At 44.5% G+C, this 16,377-nt stretch overlaps 1 long non-coding RNA gene across 1 annotated transcript; it reads right to left on the reverse strand.

Annotated features, from left to right (window-relative positions):
* Positions 1-477: 477 nt before the first annotated feature.
* Positions 478-16,318, reverse strand: LOC115073981. The gene is made up of 3 exons (XR_003852166.1): positions 16,164-16,318; positions 856-1,019; positions 478-654 (listed from the first exon to the last, which is right to left on the reverse strand). It is a non-coding gene; the product is annotated as an uncharacterized LOC115073981 (long non-coding RNA).
* Between the last annotated feature and the right edge of the window lie 59 nt (positions 16,319-16,377).

Genomic DNA, 16,377 nt, shown 5'->3' on the forward strand with positions numbered 1-16,377 from the left:
GCTATGCTGAGTGCCTTGCCATGGAGTTGAGCACTTAACACCTGCATTATATTGTAATTAATGGGCGAGCATGTGCCCAGTACCATTTTTCTAACAGCATAGGTAAGTTACCACTAGGCTACAGTCTAGAGCAGGGGTGGGCAATTCTGGTCCTCGAGGGCTGCAAACCAGTCGGGTTTTCAGGATATCCTTAATGAATATGCATAAGAGAGACCTGCATACACACACTGCCTCAGTTGTATGCAAATCTATTTCATGCATATTCATTAGGGGTATCCTGAAAACCCGACTGGTTTGCAGCCCTCTAGGACCGGACTTGCCCACTCCTGGTCTAGAGGCTCATATTAGAGCATTTATCTAGCACTGATTACATATGCTGAATACTATACTGTGTACAAGTATCCTACATTTTTGTCCCAAATGGCTTATCTAAGTGGGTCTCACACACACTGGAGCGGATGAATAGCCACTCACAAAGCAACTAAAATTATTCTTTAATATAAATCCAGTGCAGAACTACAAAACAGTTTGTGGTCCCCTGACACCATTGTTTTGCCATGTCGGCTGCAGTGGGAGGGACAAGTCAAGTCAGCATGAAATTTAAAATTGTAGCAATTACATAGAAGATGGAAAATGGCAGAGTAGTCCCCACTCCTAAAAAAAAAAAAAAAAAAAAAAAAATGGTATAAGTTAAACAATTGGAGTAGATCAGTGGTTCCCAAACCTGTCCTGGGGACAGTCAGGTTTTCAGGATATCCACAATGAATATTCCACTTTTCAGGCACTTCAAAGCACGTTACTGTAGCATTACGTACATGCAACCCTTGGAGACAGATTATCCGCAATGTTGCTTACCTGTGACAGGTGTTCTCTGCAGAATGCAGGACAAATCGGCCCCACAATCTCAGCCACCTCCCTTCACAGTGAAAGATTAGCTTGCCATAGAGAAACTTCACCTCAGTTTTTCTGAGTTCTACCTTGGTGCCGTTGGATGACGTCCCACTATCTACGGAGAACACCTAGAACAGGTAAGCAACATTGCCGTCCCTAGAGGTCAGCAGTAATGCCATCGTTTCTGTCCCCCCCCCCACTCACACCTCTTCAGAAGATGTCAAATAGTGTTTTCTTTGCACTAGAAAAACTTCCTTATCCCCCTGTCCCATCTCTGCCTGCATGTTTTTGAATCCTTATAACTGCAAAAAGAACATTTTGATCCACTGGTTCCTTAAAGAAGGTGGCTGTTCATCCTTAAATCCTTCACTTGGCTTGAAACAATTTAGACAACATTAGGCCTGTGTTTAACACCCCATTTTTACAAAGGTGACTGAATGAGTGATTACAAATCCCACAGAAGATGTGGGATGATTTTTTTTTTTTACAATCTCGTAGCTCTGGCCATGCAGAAACGGTGGCTTTGTTAGATGGGAGTGCATTGGGTATTAGAAACGTCCCTGTCCCCTTCTATTAAAGATGAATATCAGACTGCTGACCTTCGACCATAATATTTTGTTAGAGCAGCGAGCAGGATCAGGGTTGGGGAAGAAGGGATGAGGCAGGAGTTTGGTCTTTAAGCAGCTTTGTCTTTTCTGAAAAGAAAATCCCAGCAGGTTGTGAATCCTGCTCGTCTCCATGGCCTCTGATATGTTGGGTGCTACAGGGCTCTGTTCTCTCCCCTTTAATGTTTACATCAAAACACTGGGCAAGGGGACTGGAAAATTTCCTGTTTTCCTAATTTATTAAACCCATGTTTAAATAACATCTTGCAGTGGAGGACTGTAAATAAAAGTTAAATCCTAAAAAAAACAAACCAAAAACCCAGAAGTACTTCAAGCGGGCAAAACAAACACAGAAGGCAGGGGGAGGGGCTCACATGCTGAATGACGAAATGGATCGCTCTTTAAAAGCAAAGCTCCCTAATCTTGGTCTCACATTGGACTTGAATTTGAATATGGAGTCATATTTCCATGCGCACTAGCAGATTGTTCTAGTTTAAAAGCTGCTCTAACAGGAAAGCTGACAGTTGCTCAGCAGCCCAAGGAGGGAGGTATCTTCAAGGGATCCTAACGAAGCAGGAGAGTTAAGGCAGCCCAACAGAGAGGTTCCAATAAAAGCAAAAGTAGCCCATGTGCCTATAAGTAAAGAATCACCTGAGCTAAAAGATTCCAAATTATCCCTGACAACTGAAAAACAGGCTGTTAATACAAACAAAAAACACACTTTGAAATGTTTGTATGCTAATGCCAGAAGTCTAAGAAGTAAGATGGGAGAATTAGAATGTATAGCAGTGATTGATGACATAGACTTAATTGGCATCTCAGAGACATGGTGGAAGGAGGATAACCAATGGGACAGTGCTATACCGGGATACAAATTATATCGCAGTGACAGAGAGGAGCACCCGGGAGGAGGTGTGGCGCTTTATGTCCGGGATGGCATAGAGTCCAACAGGATAAACATCCTGCATGAGACTAAATGCACACTTGAATCTTTATGGGTAGAAATCCCTTGTGTGTCGGGGAAGATTATAGTGATAGGGGTATACTACCGTCCACCTGGTCAAGATGGTGAGATGGACAGTGAAATGCTAAGAGAAATTAGGGAAGCTAACCAAATTGGTAGTGCGGTAATAATGGGAGACTTCAATTACCCCAATACTGACTGGGTAAATGTTTCATTGGGACATGCTAGAGAGATAAAGTTCCTGGATGGAACAAATGATAGCTTTATGGAGCAATTGGTTCAGGAACTGAAAAGAGAGGAAGCAATTTGCAATCTAATGCCCAGTGGAGCACAGGATTTGGTGAGAAAAGTAATGATGGTGGAGTCACTTGGCAATAGTGATCATAAAATGATCAAATTTGAATTAATGACTGGCATGGGGGAAATAAGTAAATCCACGTCCCTAGCACTAAACCTTCAAAAGGAAAACTTTGATAAAATGAGAAAAATAGTTAAAAAAATAAAACATAATGCCTCTGTATTGCTCAATGGTTAGTCTATGCCTTGTGTACTGTATGCAATTCTGGTTGCCGCATGTCAAAAAAGATATAGTTGCACTGGAGAAAGTACAGAGAAGGGTGACCAAATAACTCCCCTATAAGGAAAGGCTAAAGAGGTTATGGCTGTTCAGCTTGGAGAAGAGATGGCTGAGGGGGGGATATGACAGAGGTCTTCAAAATCATGAAAGGACTTGAATGGGTAAATGTGAATCGGTAAGGACTAGGGGGCACTCCATGAAGTTAGCATGTAGCACATTTAAAACTAATTGGAGAAAATTATTTTTCATTCAACCCATAAATAAGCTCTGGAATTCTTTGCTAGAGGATATGATTAAGGCTTTTAGTGTAGCTGGGTTTTAAAAAAAAGTTTGGATAACTTCCTGGCGAAGTCCATAAACTGCTATTAATCAATAGAGAATTGCCATTGCTTGTTGCTGACATTAGTAGTATGGGATCTATTTAATGTTTGGGTACTTGCCAGGTTACTTGTGACTTGGAGACAGAATACTGGGCTTGGTCTGATCCAATATGGCATATCGTTTGTTGTTATGGGCTGCCTTTGCACAATTTTGGCTTGTCTGACAATTGAATTTGTCAGATTTGGCTACTGTTATTCCCGTCTTGGTTACTTCCCGGATGACTGCAATGCCTTATTTGTTGGTATTACCGGATGCAACTGGATGCTGACGCCAGCTGCTTCAGAAGGTTGCCATCCAGCCGTTGTTAGGCTGTGGGTGTAGAGATATTATTACTCCTCTTGAAGGCATTGGCTATCATTTCACTAGTGGCCAAAGCGTAAGGCTCTTAGGAGACTAGTTACTAAAGCTTTTCTCCCATTCTGTGTTTTCATGGGAAACATGCTTAGTAAAAAGGCCTGCATGAAAGAGGCTAGACCGGATGGGTCTTGGTGTGGGGACCTTTACATGCTTTGTTCTGTTCTGATAAAATTCTCTTCCATTGAGATTTTTTTCTCAGAGAAGCCTGCCTTACAAAAGGTGTATTTGATGCTTCAACCCTCGAGGAAAAAATTGGTTCTTCCTGTTCATTGCCTTCTGGACTTTGACCAGTAATAAATACATTTCCTGAAACCTCTTTGCTGTCCCCCCCTGGGTAAGCTCCACAGGGCAGGGCCTCTCTCCTTTTTGCATCTGGCAGAAGCCCTACAGAAATGCTAGGCGGTGGGACAGGAGCACTCTCTCTGAGAAGCAGTGAGTGTGTGTGTGTAGAAATAGTGTGGTTGGGGACCGAGGTGTAGCAACCTTTTCTAAGTATTCCACTTCAGAGTACTCCTCCCCTGATTAGCCAGCGTGGGGTGGGAAGTGACGCCACCGGTTCCTGTGTGACTTGAGACATGGTCTTGCTTGAGCCACTGCGGTGGGGTTTCCGATCATTATAAGAGTCGCTCCCCGGCGCGTACGGGAAAAGGGTGGTGGGGTTGGGCAGAGAGAGGAGGGGTGAAGGGAGTTCATATCTGCTGCCTTGGTGGGTTCTTAGACTATTTGAAGGTGACAGAGACATTTCTTTTTGAGGTTAGTGGAGGGCGAGGACAGTCTGTAGGCCGAAGACTATATATATATATATATATATATATATATATATATATATAAATTAAATATATATATATATATATATAGTTTTTTTTTTAACTTTGAATTTCCCAAGCAGGAAACACAGTCTAAATTTTAAAGCAAGAATCAGCCACTGAATGCACATATAGAAAATGTAGACACGCACAAAGCCTTTATCAAGTAATAATGTACTTTATCAAAAATCGTTTATAACTCTTGCAGAATTAAAATAATTGAATCTGGACAGAAAGCCAAAAAAAAACCCCAACAAACAAAAAAACAGACAGCGATAAATAAAATGGAATACAATATTACAAAAAAAAAGCATGGATATGTGTAAAATTAAAATTAAGGACCACAGGCTTGTTGAAAGGACCAAGGTTTTAAGATTTGCAAGCAACCTTACCAGGATGGATCTTTAGGTGGGACTTGAGCGTGGGGATGTGGGCGCGCACGGACAGACCATGCCGCAACAAACCCAGGAAGGCTGCTCCAGAACTAGGGCCCAGGGAGATGGAAGGCCGTCCTTACAGTCACCGGGAGCAAGGAGCTCTTTTATCAAGAGCTCCTTGCAATCAGAATTCTCACAAAACTCCAGGATTTGCAATAAGGCGGGCAGAGGACAGCATACGAGACTGGCAATTGTACAAAGCTGTGCTCGGTTTGCCCTGGAGCCCGCACTCTCCTAAAGCCACCCCAGGTGGGGCAATCCTTTTTCATCGGCAGCTGGGCCAAACGACAACCAAGTCCGAGAGGCATTGCTGCTGCTCTGCTTTATATTTCGCTGCCCTCCCTGGTTCCTCAGGAAAGAGCCGTGTTTAGAAAAGGGTCAGAAAGGCCGACGCAAGGAAGCACGCCCAACCTAGCGCTCGGGTTTACACACGGTTGGACGTGCATTTTGGACACGCTAGACTAGCACCCGATGCAATAAGGAGATCATGGAGCCCCAAAACGCCCGCCCAAACACGTAGCCGATAGTGGTCATCACATGTAACTTCCACGTAGATGAGGCGATTAACTATTACCTCCCCCCCTCCCCAATGCAGAAAATCGATGGATTTAATGCGGCAAAATTAACTCCAGCCCCGGAGCTGGTGTTAAGTCAGTGTGCGAGTCAAGGGTTCATTACAAATTAATGGGAAAGAAATCAGTAGAACTAGGGGTCACGAAAAGAAACCCCAGGGAGGACGACTCAGAACCAACGTCAGGAAATATTTATTCATGGAGAGGGTGGTGGATGCCCTTCCAGAGAAGGTTGTGAAGAAGAGAACAGTGAAGGAATTCAAAGAGGCATGGGATAAACACTGTGGATCCCTAAAGACCAGAGGGGGTAACTTGCTGGTGGGGCAGTTACTACCCTTAACCAATAAGCCTTCATACTGTTGATGCAACTCCATCATTGCTCTCTGCTTCAACGGAAAGGGGAAAAGAGGAAAAGGGGAATTAGATTCAGTCAGCAACCAACAAGGCCCCTGACTTTTCCAGTGTGGGAAACTGATAAGCATGGGGGTAACCTGCACAGCGTGGCAGATGCTACCATAAGCTTGCTGGGAAGACTGGATGGACCATTTGGTCCTTTTCTGCCATCACTTCTATGTTTCTCTGTGGTTCCTCTTACTTAGCATTGTTGCGATAATTAAATCTACTGCTTGCGGTGTTTAAGAATAAAGGTTTGATGTAAAAAAAAATAAATAAATTCTGGACGCCCATTATACACACTTCAGGTCGACTTTGCCCCTTGCTACTGGGCATGTCTATTGGGCGAAATCGACCTGAAGCAGGATAAAACGGACGCTCGTATTGAGCGCCCGTTGTTATCGAGGGAGCACAGCCACGTCTCCTGGGCGCCCGATGCATTTAAGCACTCGGGATGCACAATTCTTCCCTGGCACGTCCTTTTTAACACAGTAGCTCGTTAAAATATTGCATCGGACGCCCAGGAGACGTGGCTGTGCGAGTGTTAGGGAAAACGGGCTCTCAATACGTGCGCCCTTTTCTTCCCCCAAATATCTTTTCTTCCTTTCATATCGTACAAAACACTGTTAACTCCAGCAATGAATACAGCCAGCAATAATGCCAACGTCCCCACATAACCCTCCTCCCTAGGTTCCTTCACAGCGGAGCGCTATACAATGGCAGTGACATAAACATAGCGCAACAGCAGCAGCACATGTCAAGTGCTGGCGTTCATCTAATTCACAGACACGAGCACTGAACAGGCAGCCTCTTCCTGCATGCACCCCATACTCTAAGGAAAACGGACCAGGCCCTGCATCCTAACGTCAAGAGATCCAACAGTTCGGAGGAGCAAACATGGCCATGACACACTTCCTTGCAAAGCAGATCCCCGTTAACAAAAAAACATGTTCTCGAATCTGTTGCATTCACTATCATCGGGGGGGAGGGCCTAAGAAACAAAAAGCTGCTTGATTTGGCACCTAAATCCCCATTTCCCACATAGCTTGCTTAAATTTTTCCCCAAAATTCACGAATAAGGGGGCAATCCCACAGCCCATGGCACAGTGTAGCTTCTGGTTCGGCACATTTCAGACCCAGTTTCAACTGATGCACCTGTAAGGGGAAAATGATTCATCTATGAGCAATTCGAAGATATTGTTCTCTTAATATTATCGAAGAGCTATTGGCAGAAACCCCATGAATACCAGAGACAGCATCATCATCATCATCATCTAAATTCTGCTAGAACAACAAATACAAAGTGACTGAATTAAGAAACGTATATAAGCTCGCCAATGACTGCTTCCTCCCTGAAAACAGCTGCCACATTCTTTGAAACGGTCCGGTCAAGTGGGTCATCGTATTGGTTTTCAGTTCTTAAGCAATAAAGCTACCTAATTGAAGACAGTGTAAAAAAATCTGCTACCTTAAAATTAAAGTGATCTTCACAATACTGAAACGAAAACATCCGCTTATTTTGATAATCAATAAAAATACCGAATATGTTATAGTCAGCCTGAGTTATTTGAGTGAAAAATGTGTTCGAATTTCACAGTTTGAACCAAGGGTCACCGCATTTAGGCAGCCAGGGAGACAGCTTCTAAGAGGACGACAATAACCCTTCTCATATTTCTCCAGCCATATCGCACATACGTAATAAGTTCTGGGACTTCTTTAGTGCTTGCCTGGAGCAGAATCACGAGTGCCCATTTTAATGTGCGTCTTATTGCATCGGCCCGTCAGTGTCTGTGCTGCACCCTGCCACGTGGAGGGTCTGGGGCAGGTGGGTTCCAGGTTTAGTTCTTCTGCATCCCAGAGCAGCTGGGACTGGAAGCAAAATTCACAGCACCTCCTGAGGGGAGGTGGGGAGAGAAGGGAGAGCAGTTTAATAGCAGTTTATGGACTTCTCCGGGAAGTTATCCAAACCTTCTTTTAAACCCAGCTAGCTGCCTTAATCACATCCTCTGGCAAAGAATTCCAGAGCTTAATTATGGGTTGAATGAAAAATAATTTTCTCTGATTTGTTTTAAATGTGCTGCTTACTAACTTCATGGGGGAAATTGTACGCCCCCAGCCCCTCCTCAGCATTGGGCGCCCGGGAGAGGTGGCTGTGCGCGTGAGTTAGGAAAATGGACGCTCGTTAATTGAGCCTCTGTTTTCCTAACCTGACTGCTGGCAAGACATTTTAAAAAAATATTTTTTATGTTACTTTTTTTTTTCAGTTCCTGCATGATATTAAGTCAGAGGAACTACAAAAAAGCAGCATGTTCTGCTTTTCTATTAACTGTTGGGGCTCCTTGATGACAGCTTCAGGGCCGGCCTTAATTTCTGAGAGTAAAAATGTGCGCATCGAGTGCACGGTTATTTTTTACATAATGGGGGGAATAGCTGATAGAACATAAGAACATAAGAACATAAGAAAATGCCATACTGGGTCAGACCAAGGGTCCATCAAGCCCAGCATCCTGTTTCCAACAGTGGCCAATCCAGGCCATAAGAACCTGGCAAGTACCCAAAAACTAAGTCTATTCCATGTAACCATTGCTAATGGCAGTGGCTATTCTCTAAGTGAACCTAATAGCAGGTAATGGACTTCTCCTCCAAGAACTTATCCAATCCTTTTTTAAACACAGCTATACTACCTGCACGAACCACATTCTCTGGCAACAAATTCCAGAGTTTAATTGTGCGTTGAGTAAAAAAGAACTCATCAACTTGCACTTTCATGACTTCAGAACTGTCCTCCAGGCCATTGTATTCTCCAAGATAAACTATTGCAGCTCTATTCTGCTAGGCCTCCCCGCCTCATCCACCAAACCTCTTCAGATGATTCAAAACGCGGCCGCTAGAATCCTAACAAATACCAACAGAAGAGACCACATCACGCCCATCCTCAGAAATCTGCACTGGCTACCTGTAAGCTTCAGAATCCTACACAAGTTCCTCACCATCATTCACAAAACCATTCACAACCAGGTCCCCATCGACCTGCGATTCCCACTCAGACTCCACACCTCTTCAAGACCTATCAGAGAAGCTTACAAAGGATCTCTGCACGCCCCTCCAACCAAATCCACCCATCATTCAGCCACCTGGAATGCTATTCCCCCGGATCTCAGGCAGGAACCCTGCCTGTTGACGTTCAGGGCAAAACTCAAGACCTGGCTGTTTCAACAAGCCTTCCCCTAACCCAGGCCCGTCCCAGCTATGCCACAGTTCATATACTAATGCCTTCTATTCAATGCACTCCATTCAGACATTGTAAATGATTTGTTATAGTTACCGAGTTACCTTCTGCTACTGGCTTCTCCTCTCCCCAGTTCCAGTACCCTTGTTTTATTGTAACTTTTGCCTTTTCCTCTATGTTAATATTATAACCCCCTGTTCCTTGTAAACCGATATGATCTGATCTGTATCATGAATGTCGGTATAGAAAAGCACTAAATAAATAAATAAACGGCATGCGATGAGTGCTATTAGCTCTGCGCTGGTTTGGATGCGCGTTTTGGAAGCGCTATTTGCCTTACTGCATAAGGGGTTATGGACGTGCGTCCAGCCACGGGTTAATCTGTGCGCTAGCCTGAGCGCACGGTATTGCATCGGCCTGATTATGCAAAAGTCACCCCTAGCGGTTGGATTTAGAGTCCTGAAAGAAGCAGAGGTGCGCGGCCTCAGGCTAAGGACTACAGTAAGTTGAGCAGGGATATAAAACAGCAGAAAACAATCCTCAGGCTGGGGCCAAAATCAGCTCATGGTGTCAGAGGTTAGTTAATAGGGCGGACCTCCTCCCTTTTCCCACCACCATCATAATGTAGATATCATCATCAATGACTTTAACTTGATGAAGGGAATGCAGGGCCCAAAAGCTACTCAAGAAACATCGTTAATCCACTAAAGAGACAGCGCCTAGTGTTATTTCATTTATTCAACTTTATTTCTATGCATTCAAATGGACTAACATGGCAAGCACACTACTTTATTTATTTATTTATTTAAAGTTTTTTCTATACCGACTTTCCAATAACAGAATTATTGATCAATTCGGTTTACATTTTGAACAATAACAGTGACAAGCAAATGTCTTACAGAGAACAGGAAGAATAACTTGGAATGAATATATGGGGTTAAACAAAGAAATACAATATACATAGCCTAATATAGGCAGAGGCAGATAACTTCTGTGTGGGGTTGATTATAGCTTTTAAGACTGTCAGGAGGTTGGGAATTGCATTTTGTACTTTTGGGCTGCCAAGGAGTTAAAGTTGAAGAATTCTTTGGGGAATTCTTTGTGATGATCTATGGAGTTCTTTGTGTTGGCTCTCAGGGATGCAGGGGAAGGTCAGGAGTGCTGCTGAAAGACCATCACCTCCAAGGACTTAGCAGTTTAACACAGGGGTGTGCAATCTTTTGGAAATGACATGAGTGAGGCAACAAATCAGCCTACTTTGTTACATGTTGTTTCAAACTGAAACAAAACAAAAACCCTAACGACATTTGCTGGGTTTTCGTTTCGTTTCAAAAACAGCAGGCGGCCAGGTCTCCTGCCACTAAAAACTGAAACCTCCCACCCCTTCCTTGGGGTCTCCAAAGTCCAAATGAAGCAGGAGCAATCCTCACTCGTTCCTGTCCTGCTGGTGCTGCAGGCCGTATGGTTTCATAACGCAATGCTGCTGGCTCGCATCAGGAGCCAGCAGTGCACAGCAGGAAGGACTGGGGATATGCTCCTGCTCTCTTTCGACTTCATACCCCATGGAAGGGGCAAGAGGCATCTGGAAGGGGGAAGGCCCAGGAAAGGGTTCAATTTTTAAATTTCCCCGATACCAAGCTTTGGTTCAGCAAGGATGGGGGGTGGAGACCCCGAGCCCCCCTGCAGGACAGCGAGGAGGAAGGCTGCATCCCGCATGTGTGCACAGTAAAATCCTTCAGTGGGACGCTACACACCCGGCAGGCAGGATGCGGCAACTTAGCTCACTCAGCAGGCTGATGGCTTTTGCTGATAATCAGGGTTTGCAGAAACATCCTGCGCACTAGTTCTTAGAAATCTGGAGCTAGATATTCGATTGTAAACCATGGACATATTTATCCAAGCGCACGCACGCTTCTTCTCTCTCTCTCTCTCTCTGGCTTTCTAGTCTTACTTTGCCCCTGTCCTTATTCTTCAATTTTAATTCCAGTTTCTCTTTTGAGGATGATCTCCCTTTCTCTTATGTCACACTATAATTATCCTGGTCACATGCACAGAATATCAGCAATACACAAATGCATACATACGAATGTATGACCAGGGCCAGTGCAAGGGTATTAGGCACCCGAGGCAAACCTCTGCCTTGCACCCCCACAACCCCGTGGCCCTGCTCCCTAACGGCAGGACGACGGAGGGGTGAGGGTGGTGCAAGTTGGGTTAGGTGAGGAGGACGGGCGGGTCGCTCGTCAGTCGGTAGCAAGAGAGATGAGACAGCTGCTGCCATGGTGGCAGTAATGGCAACTTGGCACCAGCTGGCAGGATACAAATGGCTTCCATTACCGCCACCGCGGCAGCGGCTGTCTCCTCCCTCTTGCTGCCGCTCCTGGGACCCTGGCACCCTAGGTCCTCGCCCAGTTTGCCTAGTGCTTCCGCCAGCCCTGTATATGTCATTCCCTCTCACATAGCCACTGCTATTACTAGCATGAGTAACATGGAATAGACTTAGTGTTTGGGTAATTGCCAGGGACTTGTGACCTGGTTTTGGCCTCTGTTGGAAACAGGATGCTGGGCTTGATGGACCCTTGGTCTGACCCAGTATGGCATCTTCTTATGTTCTTAAGTTCAAACAGAAAAATGAACAAATCGCCCATGGCTAAATACTGGACAACACAGGCAGCAGGCAATGACCTTGGGCTTCTGACGGGAGTCTCTGGCAGAACATTGTTCTTTCAGTGCTGTAAAGAAGTACAGAATAAAGCTGCCTCTGCCTTCCAAGAAAATACGAGTGCAGGTAACATCTGAGTGGGCTCAGATATCTAAAGGTCAAGCAGCAGGCTGCTATCCACCCGCTCTGTGCAAACTGAGCAAAGGATGAGGTGGGAACCAGCACACAAGTCAATTCCATTGCTGTTTGTTTTCAGCTCTGTGAAGTGAAAGGAGAGGGGGTGAGGGGAGGGGATGTGCCCGAGTGTCTCTCAGCCATTTCACCTGTTTGTTTAGCTTTGTAATAGATTTAGGGAGGGTAAGGAAGAGATAAACCTTTACTGCCAGGTACTTGAGTGGACCAGCAGTCACCTCACTACTCTATTCAGGGTCGGGGAAGTAAGACTGCATTGCAAAATACCAAGACAGAAGACATAAACAGGCTGCACATTTTAGTTTCAGAAATTAACGCCTGCCCAAAGGCCGGTGTTAATTGTTGCCGGCACCGGAAAAGTGTACAGAAAAGCAGAAAAAAACTGCTTTTCTGTACACCCTCCGACTTAATATCATAGCGATATTAAGTCGGAGGCCCCAAAATTTAAAAAAAAAAAAAAAATTGGCCCGCGGCCCGCAGGTCGGAAGATGGATGCTCAATTATGCCGGCGTCCATTTTCCGAGCCCGTGGCTGTCAGCGGGTTTGAGAACCAACGCCGGCAAAATTGAGCGTTGGCTGTCAAACCCACTGACAGCCGCCGCTCCTGTCAAAAAGGAGGCGCTAGGGACGCACTAGTGTCCCTAGCGCCTCCTTTTACCGCGGGCCCTCATTTAAATACTGGATCGCGCGCCCAGGAGAATGGCCTGGGCGCGCGTTGGGAGAGCGGGCGCTCGCCTCGGCTTTCCTGCTGATTTTACTGTATCGGCCTGATAGATTGCCTGAAGCTGACAGAGAAATTAACACTTTCCACAAAAAAATGAGGACAATTGCTGTATAAGCCTTGAGGAAAGAGAAGAAACAGTGACTGGATGAGAGGTCCACGGAGAAGGAATTGTGCTACCCAGCCCTGCACGCCCCCCCCCCCCAAAAAAAAACCAAATTAATTGAGGCACCCTAGGCACAAGCCTAGTGCACCTGTTAGGAAATCCAGACCTGGAAGCTGCCTAGGAGTTAGAGCAACAGATTCAAATCCTGCCCCTCCCAAGGATGCTCCTTATGACCTTGAGCAAGTCTTGTCACTCTCCACTGCTTCAGGTACAAACTGAGGCAGGGAAATACCTTCTTCTACCTGAATTAGTAACCTGCTTTGAGTTTACATTTGGAAAGTAATTACATCTAAAATGGAAGGGAATTTTCAAAAATAAATGATTTTGTGAACATTCACTTAAAGCTCTGTGGCTACAGAAGACCAGGCAGCCTAGTGGCACTTGGTCCAGATATGACCAGAGACAATATTGAATAGCTCCAAAATAAGGCCTCTGTACCTTTGAATCTAATCTTTACCTTTATTACTAAACTATTTCATGTATGACTTTGGCTCCACATGTACAAATGGTCTTGTCCCTAGAGTTTCCTTACATAGTAACACAGTAATGATGGCAGAAAAAGATTCGGCCTGCCCAGCAAGTTTCCTATGATATTCTGAGCTGATATATTTGAACTGCAGAGTGCAGCACAATACTGCTCTACTGTGGGAGGCAGAAGAATTGTGTTTCTCTCATTAGTACGGACGGGCGACTGCATCCCTGCTCAGAAACGTGCACGAGCTCTTCCCTTCCAGTTCCATAAAATTCTAGTGGGGAGGAGTTGCTGTCTGCCTCCTAGCATATCCTAAGGAAGGATGCCTCCTAGCTATAAGTATCTAATCACACTGACAAAGAGAGAAAGAGATGCTATTTTACCCTTGGTTATTAGAACTGGTCAGGAAAAACAGCCTCCAAGATACAGGGAGCCCATGTCCCAGTGCTAGGTTTATGAACTGATTCCATATTTTCAGGATACGCTGATCCTCAAGTGGAGGAGTAGCCTAGTGGTTAGAGCAGTGGACTATGAACCAGGAGACCAGCGTTCAAGTCCTGCTGTTGCTCCTTGTAACCTTGGGCAAGCCACTTTACCCTCCATTGCCAGTCCTGGCTTTATATCACCATATATTTAGGGAAGAGCAAGGTTCCACATTAGGAGTCACCACTCAAGAAAAGGACTGAGGCATCATAGTGGATATGTTGAAACCCTTTGCTCAGTGTATGGCAGCAGCCAAGAAAGCAAACAAAGCTAGGAATTACCTTCCAAATGTACTTGTATGCTGAAGCACCACTATGGAATTTGCTTATGAATGCAGTTTTACTATATTTTTCATTCTTGTAAATGCAACAACTGTTTTTGTTTATTTTATTAGATTATGAATGTAATACTGTAAACCACCCCGATCATTACTGCAGTAGGGTCAGTATACAAAAACTTTTAAATAAATATTGCCTCTGATGAAGTGGAGTCTGTCCTTGAAAGCTCTTGCCTCAATAAATTGGTTAGTCTATAAGGTGCCACCGGCCTCTTCTCAATATTGCCTCTGTATCGCTGCAGGTGCAATCACATTATTTATTTAGATTTTTTATATACCGTCGTTTACAAAGTTTACAATCGTTTACAAAGTTTACAATCGTTTACAAAGTGACATTCATAGTTATAACTTAACAAACAAACAAAGATTGGTTACAGGGTGGTATTCCTAGACAGGCATTAATATCAGGTTAAATTTTCTAGTACATATTTATAATTGATCTAGTACATAAGGCAGGTAGTACAGAAAAATTAAAGCTCTGGAATTTGTTGCCAGAGGATGTGGTTAGTGCAGTTAGTGTAGCTGGGTTCAAAAAAGGTTTGGATAAGTTCTTGGAGGAGAAGTCCATTAATGGCTATTAATCAAGTTTACTTAGGGAATAGCTACTGCTATTAATTGCATCAGTAGCATGGGATCTTCTTGGTGTTTGGGTAATTGCCAGGTTCTTGTAGCCTGGTTTGGCCTCTGTTGGAAACGAGATGCTGGGCTTGATGGACCCTTGGTCTGACCCAGCATGGCAATTTCTTATGTTCTTAATTTTCACATCTTATTCAGTGGGTTGTTTTGAGAATCTTACATTCTCTCGTTTGCTTTATTCTTCATGATTCAATTACTATCTTTTGTCTTTCTTGATTTTGTGGCTCTGTATATTCTGATGTTTTAAGTTAAATTATATGCATTTTGAATAACCATGTTTTTAACTCTCTATCTGGTAAAATACATAACGTCTCAGGCAGAGAATTCCAGAGCATTGGACCTGCTATGAAAAACAACCAATCTCTATTTGCATCAGATGTGTGCTCTGTATTGTGGGAATAGTCAATAGTCCTTTATTTTGAGATCTTAGTGTTGGTTGAGAATTATAAGGTTGTAGTAGTTTCACTCCTAATAAGCCGGTGTTATTGTGTACAGTTCTGGTCACTATATCTCAAAAAGATATAGCAGAATTAGGAAAGGTACAGAGAAGTGCAACTAAAATGATAAAAAAAAAGAAAGAAAGATGAAATGCTTCCTAAAAGGAAAGGGTAGAGATTAGAGCTCTAACCGGAGGGGAAAATGGAACAATTAAACACAAAAGTACAGGTACAAACACTAGGGGGACATGTAATGAAGTTTTACTCAATGTATAATTAAGCTCTTGAATTTGCTGCCAGAGGATGTGGTGAAAGCTGTTAGTTTATCTGAGTTTAAAAATATGGTTTGGACAAGCTCCTAGAGGAAACGTCTATAAACCATTATTAAGGTGATCCCTTATTAAGGGAAATCCACTGTTTATCCCTGGGATAAGCAGCGTGGAATCTTCTGGGATCCTGCCAGGTACTTGCAACCCGAACTGGCCACTGCTGGAAACAGGATACTAAGCATGATGGACCTTTAGTCAGAGTATGGCAAATCTTAGGAACTTCTCGAAACAGGCACACGAGACAAATGCCTTCCTATGGGTTGCTCTATCATAACAAAACTCACCCCCCAATGGGAAACCCAGCAGGTTAGGTGCATTGTAATAGCGTAAACGTTCAATCCTTGTCTGCCTTTGCCAAGCAGGCAACCCCCTTAGTCCCCAGTGCCTAACCAGCAAGTCGCACGTCAACTGAGCAGTGCTCCACCGTGCACAGTTCTGATTCCAATCATTTACTGTGTCACAGCCACGGATACGCTCTTACACTCCACAAGCCCTGGGAAGGATGCACTCTCTTACCCAGTCCCATCGCACACAGAGTGGGGACGCCGCAGGCTCTGGGCAGGATGCAGCACCACAACTCCCGGGAGAAAGTGTCTTTATCACATGAGCACCTGTCACAAGAAGCCACCTCCCTCACCGGCTTGCCAGGCCTCTGGCGTCACCTTCGCGCTTTCACTCTGCAGTGTCAGGGCCCCTGATTGGCCGCTCGCGTGTCGTCCGCCTCCTCGAC

The sequence above is a fragment of the Rhinatrema bivittatum genome, chromosome 12 (assembly GCF_901001135.1).
Source record: "Rhinatrema bivittatum chromosome 12, aRhiBiv1.1, whole genome shotgun sequence".
Classification (NCBI taxonomy): Eukaryota; Metazoa; Chordata; class Amphibia; order Gymnophiona; family Rhinatrematidae; genus Rhinatrema; species Rhinatrema bivittatum.